This window comes from Grampus griseus (assembly GCF_964374135.1).
Source record: "Grampus griseus genome assembly, chromosome: 10".
NCBI lineage: Eukaryota > Metazoa > Chordata > Mammalia > Artiodactyla > Delphinidae > Grampus > Grampus griseus.
Genome location: NC_139004.1, coordinates 837,996 through 846,506, shown reverse-complemented (window position 1 = coordinate 846,506; position 8,511 = coordinate 837,996). Strand labels below are relative to the sequence as shown.

The following is an 8,511-nucleotide window of genomic DNA, read 5'->3' as shown; positions in this document are numbered from 1 at the left end:
TTCCTTTTTCGTGAAATAGGCTTCTTTAAATTGTAGAGCAATGAACAATATGGCAAAAACTAGTTCTTCCAACCAGAATAAAAGCACGCACGATGAAAGAGAAAATGCTTTCAGCACACCCCATCCCTGCGGCCCCAGCAGCCACCCAGAGGTGACTGTGCAATGTGAGCATTTGGTACAATCTTTCTGAACATTGCCCGGACCAGCACTTTTGCGGGTGGAGACACGTGCAGAGCTCTGTGCTGAGAATGGGGCCTCTGTCAGAATGCAAAACACACATCCTTCCATGACACTGACGTCCTAATTGCTGAGCGGTCCACTGTGAGGCTGTAACCCAGCTAATTGAAACTTGATCCATAAATGGTATATAAAAGTTTTCCCCAGTTTTGGGGGATGACAAACAGTGCCGCCCTACACACTCTTACACGTGCACTTGAGCACAGTCAAGAGAGTGTGCCCTTGTGATAAATTCCTAGCAGTGGAATTGCTGGGTCAGAGGTTACGTGCATTTTACATTTTAGTGGGCGTCGCCCAATTGCCCTGCAAAAAGTTCGCGCCAATTTACAGCCCCGTTAACTGTATGAACCCCCGTTGTATGAAAAGCCAATTTCCTCAGAACTTCACCAAACTCACATTCTATCAAACTTATGGCTTTTTTTTTAAATCCAAAATGTGTTTATTGGGATGGTTTCCGATTCATCTTGATTCCAGGGGCTTTCAGTGCTGCTTCCGTCTGAAAGAGCACCGTTCTGTAAGCCTTGCTTTTCCTCCTGTAGGCTGGCAGAGGACGGTAGAGCAGCCAACACACAAAACTGCTGTCTGTGCATGGCTAGAGACAGTGGTGATTGTAGCATCCTGGGCATTTCACATCCCTGAAGTAGGACCTGGGGCTCTGCACCAGGCGCTTCTCCTTGTGTTTCCTCTTCTCTTCTGGAGACGGACGAAGGAGATCCTTTGTGAGAGGCATGTTCTCGGGGGAGGTCGTCACCGTCAGAAAGGGCAAACTTATAAGTCTTTGCCAATAGGCAAAAAAGGGCAAGTCATTATTTTCTTAAATTTGCATTTGTATTATGAAGAGTGCTTATGGAGTATTTGCCTGTATTGGATGGAAACATGCTGGTCTTTACTACTGTTCATTTCCATTAGGTTTTTAGTAGTTTTAAAAATTGATCTATAAAAGCTTTTATTTATCATTAGCCTTTATTTGTCAACTAAGTCACAAATACATGCCCTGCTTGCCTATTATTTAAGCACACAGCAGTTTGCAATATTTATAGAATACAATTTATCTGCTTTTCCTGGAGAGCATTTAGGGTTTCCACCAGGCTCACATGAGCCCTGCCTATGTAGAGAAGACTTAACCTCTCCTTGCTCTCCTCTTGCACTGCCAAGGGTTTGCTTCCGCACGTGCGTCTTTGCTACTTCAGATCCGTGTGCTGGCGTGTGCGGTGAGACGGGGATGCGGCTGGAGGAGGCTCTGTTGGGCTCTTGTTCCTCAGCCTATTGGCTCTACTGACGCGCTGCCGGGGCAGGGCTTTCCGCTCCTTTGGAAATAAAAGGATTCAGACAGGCTTTTGGAGGATCCAGGCAGGAACTTGCCTCCTTCCCTTCTTGGATCAAAGATTCGGCCCTTTTCCCAGTCGGGGGGGACCCTGGGCTGTATTTTGAAGGAGGCCTCAAGGAGTAAATGCAACAGGAAGATTGAGAGAAAAATGGAAAACAGGCTTCTGGTGCGAAGAGAAAAACACCAATTTAAAATGACAGAATCACTTACGTGCATAAGCCACAGAGCTAAGAGGCCCCGTTTTCACTGAAACAGCAGGAACAACAAACACGACCACTGGGCTGAAAGAAGAGCTGAGCAGATGAATTCTGTTTACCTTTTGTTGGTTCAGCTCTGCTCAAGAAAGAGAGAAGGAGTATCCAATTCATTCGTTACTCTCGTTTTAACAGTATCTCCACAGTGAGTTTTCCTGGTTGAACAGATGAAACTCCTTATGGAAAGTTCTAGAGGTCACATTCTGGCCCAGGTTTTCAGTGCTCCTCCCATAGCTCATAAGTAGGTGGGATATTTTTTCTTTGAAGACCAGATAAGTTAATTGCACAGTCAGTAGCATCAGCGATTTCTGTTTCTTGGCACGAGTGACGTGATATGCCTGTTGGCAAAGACCTACAAACTCTGACTTGCAACATAAATCATATAATCCTGTAGATTAAGTTCCAGGCCATCTAGCTGAAAGGCACAGAAGAACCCTTCCCCCACCCCCACCAAGCGTCTGCCTTGTGGTAAACTGTGTAATTTGTATAATAATTGTAAGGTGATCGATGAGGATATGATGCCAGAATTAAGGACTAAGGTGTATCACTACTGTTAGTACCGATCACCACTCGTGTTTCCGTGCTCCACGCGTAGATGCGAGTGTGTGCTCTCACTTCATCCCGCTGCCCCGTGAGCCCTACAGGACCTGTTCTGTGATGCCCGCTCTACGGACGCAGGTTCAGAGGCTCGGCTGACTGAGATCACACAGCCCCCGATGCAGAGTTGGGACCTGCAGGACCACGTGACCCCAAGCTCTGTGTTCCTCCCGTGATTTCTTACTGTCCCTCCCCCTGCAGACGAGACAGGGCCCCGGGAGAGGCAGGACCCTTTCCAGGGGTAGGGTAATCCCACGTCACCTTAAGGATCAGGGTCAATCACACTCTCCCCCTCCGTCCCTTCTGCCATTTACCGAGGAAGTCTTTCCTCAAAGGGCCCAAAGAGCGCCCACCCCAACCCTGGCCAGTGTTCCAACTCTACCAAGAGGGTCCACAGGGAGCCCTGGGGGCAGGCCTTCCGGCTGAGGAAGGGCTGGACCAGGACCCACCACGACGGCCCGCGTCTGGGCCTGGCGCCCGAGGTGACGGTCCCCAGTGCCACTCTGCAGCCATCAGTCCCACCATCCGTGACAGCCCTGCTGCCGGTGGCCCCTGCGCCCCTGCGCCCCACAAACGTGGCTCTTCCAGGCTTCGTGATTCGCTCTGTCCTCCCCCCGCCTCTTGCGGCTCCTTCCCTCGAGCCCCCCGTGTGTCTCGCATCCTGGATCCCCACCCTCCCCTCTGCTCACACCACTCACCCCCATTTTGGACATAACCTTAATTTTCTGTTTTTGTGTATTTCTGTCAACTGATTTCCGCCGAAGCCCGTTACACACTGCCCTGGATGACGTCGTCATGTCCTCGGTGGTAGACACTGTCCACGTTTGCACGGTGCCCCGTCACACCTCCAGCCCCTGTCCCTCCCGCACTCAGACACTGGGATGCCCTACAGGGAGCCAAACTCAGTCACCTACAGAGTCTGCCCCATGCACTCAGGGCCATGCTCAGATGGCGCCTTTGAGCACATTAGAAAAGAGTACTTTCCTCAAAACACTTTAGTGCCATTGGGCAAAAGTCGTACTTGACACATGGAATTATTATGACTGTGACGTGAATAGCACCCCTTTATTTGTATTAAAGGAGGAACAACTACACACTCGCACCGGCCTCTTGTCCTGCATCTCAGAGACTCCACTGCTGTCAGGGTTCAGGGTTCGCCGTGGGTCGGCCACCCCCGCTGCCCGGGAGTGTCCACCTCCCCAGGGAGGACGTGCGGAGTCTTAGTGAATTTCTCTTAGTGGAAGGAGTGACACGGGCTTGTCATCCTTCTGGCGCAAGCAGGGAGGTGGGTACCGCCTGGGCCTCCATCCGGGAGGACAACGCGAGCTTTGCTGGAGGAGTCCACAATTCTCCAGTGCGCTGGGGAGGCAGCAGCAGACAGCACATGTGGGACGTGTGCGGAGGGGGTCTCTCTGAACGGCTCTGTCCCCGGGTCTGGCGGGCAGCTGTGTGTGGTTACGTGACCCCGTGTATGCATCCTTCAGGCAGCTTCTGCTTCAGGGCCAGAGCCTGCCCCTGCTACGGGCGTGCTCAGCGCCAGCAACACGGCTTCATTCTCCACAAGGGCCAGGAGGGGACGCGCAGGCAGGCGTCAGGGAGCCGGGCCTGGGAGCAGCGTCTGGACCGAGAGCCAGGCTGGAGGGGCGGGCAGCGTCCTCACGCCCCGCGGTGCCCCGTCACTCCCGTCTCCCCGGAACCTGATGCTAAATGTGGGCTGTGGGCTTTGCTAAGTCCTGCATTTGCTTTCTAACTTGGATACTCAGAGTCGAAGGAATTCAAAAGCAGATCTATTCCAGCGCACTTGAACAATGCATTTGAATGTATGACTCACATCCTTGGACAAAGGAAAAGGGACCCCTAGGAGGGAAAGCTGCCCGTGGCCTGTGGGCAGCAGAACGTCTTCACTGTATGGACTGTACTCTCTGCCGGTCCCCTGGACTCACTGCTGGTCACCAGAGGTGTTTCCTTCATACCTAATGTCTCCACTAGTGACGTACGGCGGGCAAAAGCTTAAGCCTGGCAGCAGGAATGTTTCCTGAAGACTCTGCCGTTGGTGTTGGTCTGTGGACGGGTGCGTTTGTATGTGGACGGTCAGTCCTCAGAGGTCAGCAAGCCTGTACGCAGGCCCTGTAGTTACAGCACGAGGACGGGAGTCGTGTTTGCGATGGAACATGATTGCCTTGGTCTCCCTGTGCCTGTTTTCTCTTTTCTCCTTTTGGAGAATTTATGCCCCGTGTCCACTATATAACTTGACAGAGTGACTCGAGACACTTGAGACAGCAGGGGGACAGGGTGGGCAGAGGGGAGTGGGGGACACGTCCCCAGCAGGGCCCTGTGGATCCCTTTGCGAATCACTCTGCAAGCAGCCACTGCTGGCCCAGATGTGGGCTGATGCTGTGGAATCAACTGTGACTAAAAAATGGGCTGGTTTTAATCTCCTGCGATTCGACAAGAAAGCGCCACTGGGCGAGCTGTTCCCAAGGCCCTCTGACGGCGGAAGGGCGTGGCTTGAAGGGGTGCCTGGGGCCACCAGACACCTTTCTTCTGTCACAAGTCATTCTCGGTTATGAACTAGAAATCTGGGCTCAGATTTGTCTTTACTGGATCCAAGTTGGCAGACAGCTCCTGCCGACGCTGTAGGAAGTAGAGGTGGAGGGTGCACGAGGGGACGGGGACCCAGCGCTCACCTTTCCCGAATCCGGGCAGATGCACTGCACGGTCCGGGGACTTGCTTCAGCCAGAATCCGGAAGGAGCCTCGTCATTCTGCGCGAAGCGATGATGCGGCCTTTCGTTGCGTTTATAACTGTCCCCAGAGGCTATTAGTCAAAAGGGTTCAGCTAATAAACGTATTATCCTGGTTCAGAGCGCTGACTTGTGTAACTGCTGTCGGGGTCAACGATGTCCTGTTTGCTCAACTTCCCGGAACCCCGACACTTGTGGGTACAGAAGCAGGGTGCAGGCCGGGGTCAGGGATCAGGGATCTCTTTGCCGCTGGGTCTGAGCGTGGTGGACAGGCTGGGGCTGTGTCACCTGGTCCTGGTGACTCCATCTGGGGCCCCTCTTTTGGTGACCTTTCCTTGCAGGGGTGCTGGACCCTGATGCAGGCCCTAGACCGGCAGCAGCCCGCAGAGCTGCTCTGGGAACTAATCCGGGCGTCAGGTGGGACCACAGCAAGGCTGCTTCTCTTCCTCTTGGGCGCCCGGTCCCTTGGTCTGTCCTCGGCCAACTGGTCAGCCAGAGGGAACAGTGCTTCTGAATGTAGGAGGAACACGTGGAGCATGCTGGGGGGTCCGGTTTGTTGGGTGGTCCGGAGACACTTCCTGTGTGGAGTGCCATGGGCGCCAGGGCCAGGGGCTGCCTGCCAGGCAAGAGTGAGGAGGGGGCAGCTGACCCCTGCGCATGATTTCAGAGGCATCGGGACACTTACCTTTCCTTCGAAAATACTCCCCTGCCGACCTCCAGTTATAGCCAGACTTCCGTGAGTAAAGCTCTATTTCCTTCAGCTCAGCTGGGAGTGGGAAACATCCTGGTTTGGGCAGTACAGTGTGTCTTAGCGCTCATTCTCCGTAGGAGGGTGTCTGTCAGATGCGGGTGATTGGAGTTAATCTACAAACGGCAGCACATGCATTTCGGTGCACAGGCCTGAGTTTGGGTCAACATATACGGTCCTGAAACTACTCTCGCCATCAAGATGAAGACTGTTTCCATCACCCAAAAGTCCCCCTGTCCCCCTGAGAGCCCCCATCTCAGCCCCTGGCAAGGATCTGATTTCTGTCCCTTTTGCCTGTTTCAGTTCCATGCATGTGGCCTCGTCCGGAGGGAAGCTTCTTCCTTTGTGTGAGGCCCCCTGTACTTGCTGTCGTCCCCCGGAGGGCAGGGGACAGAGCCGCTGCCTGCACTGCCGGCCTGACCCCCGCTGCCCGCAGCCCAGCTTCCTCGTCCCCACGTCCTCCCGTGGGCACTGTGGGTGTCCTCCGAAGGCCAGCAGGGGGAGGAAGTTCACACAGCAAAGGCCTGGCTGGCATCGCGCCTGGGCTGACCCCGCAGGGTGGTGCTGAGGGCGCTGATGACAGAAACGTGGACGAACAAGTGTGACTGAAGCAGGGCCGTTTGGGAGGATCTTCCCCAGAAGGAGAGGAGCCGGGGCTCCCACAGCTGAGCCTGACGGACCTCTTCCCTGGGGTCCCAGGGACAAGTCAGCCCCCCTCCGTTTGAGCTTGAGTCCCGCTGCCCCCGGTCCAGAGCCCTGGGGAGAGAGGCCGCTGTCCGGCCCCAGGCCAGCACCCGCAGAGCAGCCCACCGTGTGAGCAGGGCCTCAGGAACTCAGGGGGCAGAACAGATGTTTGCTCCCCATGAAAGAGGGCTGGTCCCTGCAGGCGTCGTGTGGCCCTTGTCACTCCTCTTACCCCGGGCCTGAGGATGTGCCTGCAGTTCCCTTTATTAAATAATACCTGTTACTGTAGGACTTGGTATTTCCAGGGCTTTTCTCTGGTTTCCAAGTTTGCCCTCCTTCTGACGGCCCACATTGACCTGATTTCAGTATTTAGTATTAGTATCTCCGTGCTCCACGTGTGCACACACAGACACACGTCCATTTCCAGCCCCGAGTCCTGGGTGCTAGTGCGTGTTCCGGTTGTATCGACTCTGCTACCCAGAGAAGCGCCATTGGCATATTTGGACTTTGTTCCTCAATAAACAAACGAAGGGCTGGTCTGATCCCCTCATCCCGGGGTCTGAGCACAGGCCTGGAGCTGTCGCTGGAGCGGGAACCCGCCCTGGATGCCTTGCTTATCGCGAAACCTCAGGAAAATAGCCCAGCCTCTCGAAGCCTTCGTTTCCTGTCTGTGAAATAAGCATGTTGGTGTTTTACACCTAATTCTGAAAGCTGGGATTCTGGGCAAAATTTAAGTTATTGAGAACACACTGGGGGCAAATGTTTATTGGAGCTACATGTTATCATGCACTAGAATGACAAGCTATATATGTCTGCTGAGCCCTGGTGGTCTCCAATATGTTTTGCTGTGTCTATGAGAACTTTAATTATGTTGAATAATGCTCTAAGGAAGCTTGTCCCTGAAACGCACATTTGCTCCCAAGTTGATTGAGTTTAAGGGAAAGGAGAAGCACCTGTCAGCATGACATCTGTGACATCCCATGAGCTGAGAGAGGTGCTGGCCCAATCCTCTTGTCCCGCTGAGGCTGGCGGGGGGCCCCTCCCCTAAGGTCACCCAGCTTCCAGAGACCTGGCCAGAGTTCCGGCTTGTCTTCGAGTTCCCACTCTGAGCTCTCCCTTGACTGGACCACTTTTGTGGTTTTGAGCGTTACCAGATATCTAACTGCAGTGAGCCTAGCCAGCCACAGGTTGCCAAACTTTTCCACCTTTTCCCTTGACAGTTAGAACTTGGTGATCAGAAACAACAAATCCACGTCAAGGCTGTTGAATACATATGTTATTTTGGGCTCCAAACAGATGTGACAGAAAGGATCAGTTATGGCAAATCTTCTAAGTTAAACTTTTCCTGAAAATAGCGGCAAAGAGGGTCCAGGAGTGGTAAGGGAAGTGTGGTATTATGTTAATATTTATGTTGGGCTGTAGTTCACCAGGAAGGAGGGTGTAAGGCCTGTGTGTGAGCTGGCGAATGACAGGAACAGCATTTGCTCCTAGTCGCCCATCCGTCTGAACGCCGAGCAGAGAGGTCCACGCACCAGCACCGTGTGACATCGGAGCCTCTGCGAATTTGAAAGAGGGCCTGGAATCGGGGGCAGTTACAGTTCTATGGTTCTGATCACGAAATTAGAAGATGCTTATTAGGGCCATTTGTTGACAGCATTAAGAATTAACAAATTATGTTGTTAAAGCATGACAAAATTTAATGGTTTCATTAGAGAACTATAAAGTCTGTTACTTAAGAGAGAACTATGGTGGTTTTAGAAAGCGGGAAATATTTACTGGACTCTCTGGGGTCTAATTTCTATAACCCAGGCAAAGCTTAGCTATTATGATGTAAAGAATTAAAAAGACAGTAAAACAGAGGAGAGATACCTTTATATGTGTGACGCCAACGAAGCCCCTTACCACCTAGGAAAGTTGTGAG

At 52.9% G+C, this 8,511-nt stretch overlaps 1 pseudogene across 1 annotated transcript; it reads right to left on the bottom strand.

Moving 5' to 3' along the window:
• Positions 1–717: 717 nt before the first annotated feature.
• On the bottom strand, positions 718–967 carry LOC309828996 (small ribosomal subunit protein eS27-like; annotated as a pseudogene). Its single transcript has one exon. The product of its transcript is annotated as a small ribosomal subunit protein eS27-like (transcript).
• Between the last annotated feature and the right edge of the window lie 7,544 nt (positions 968–8,511).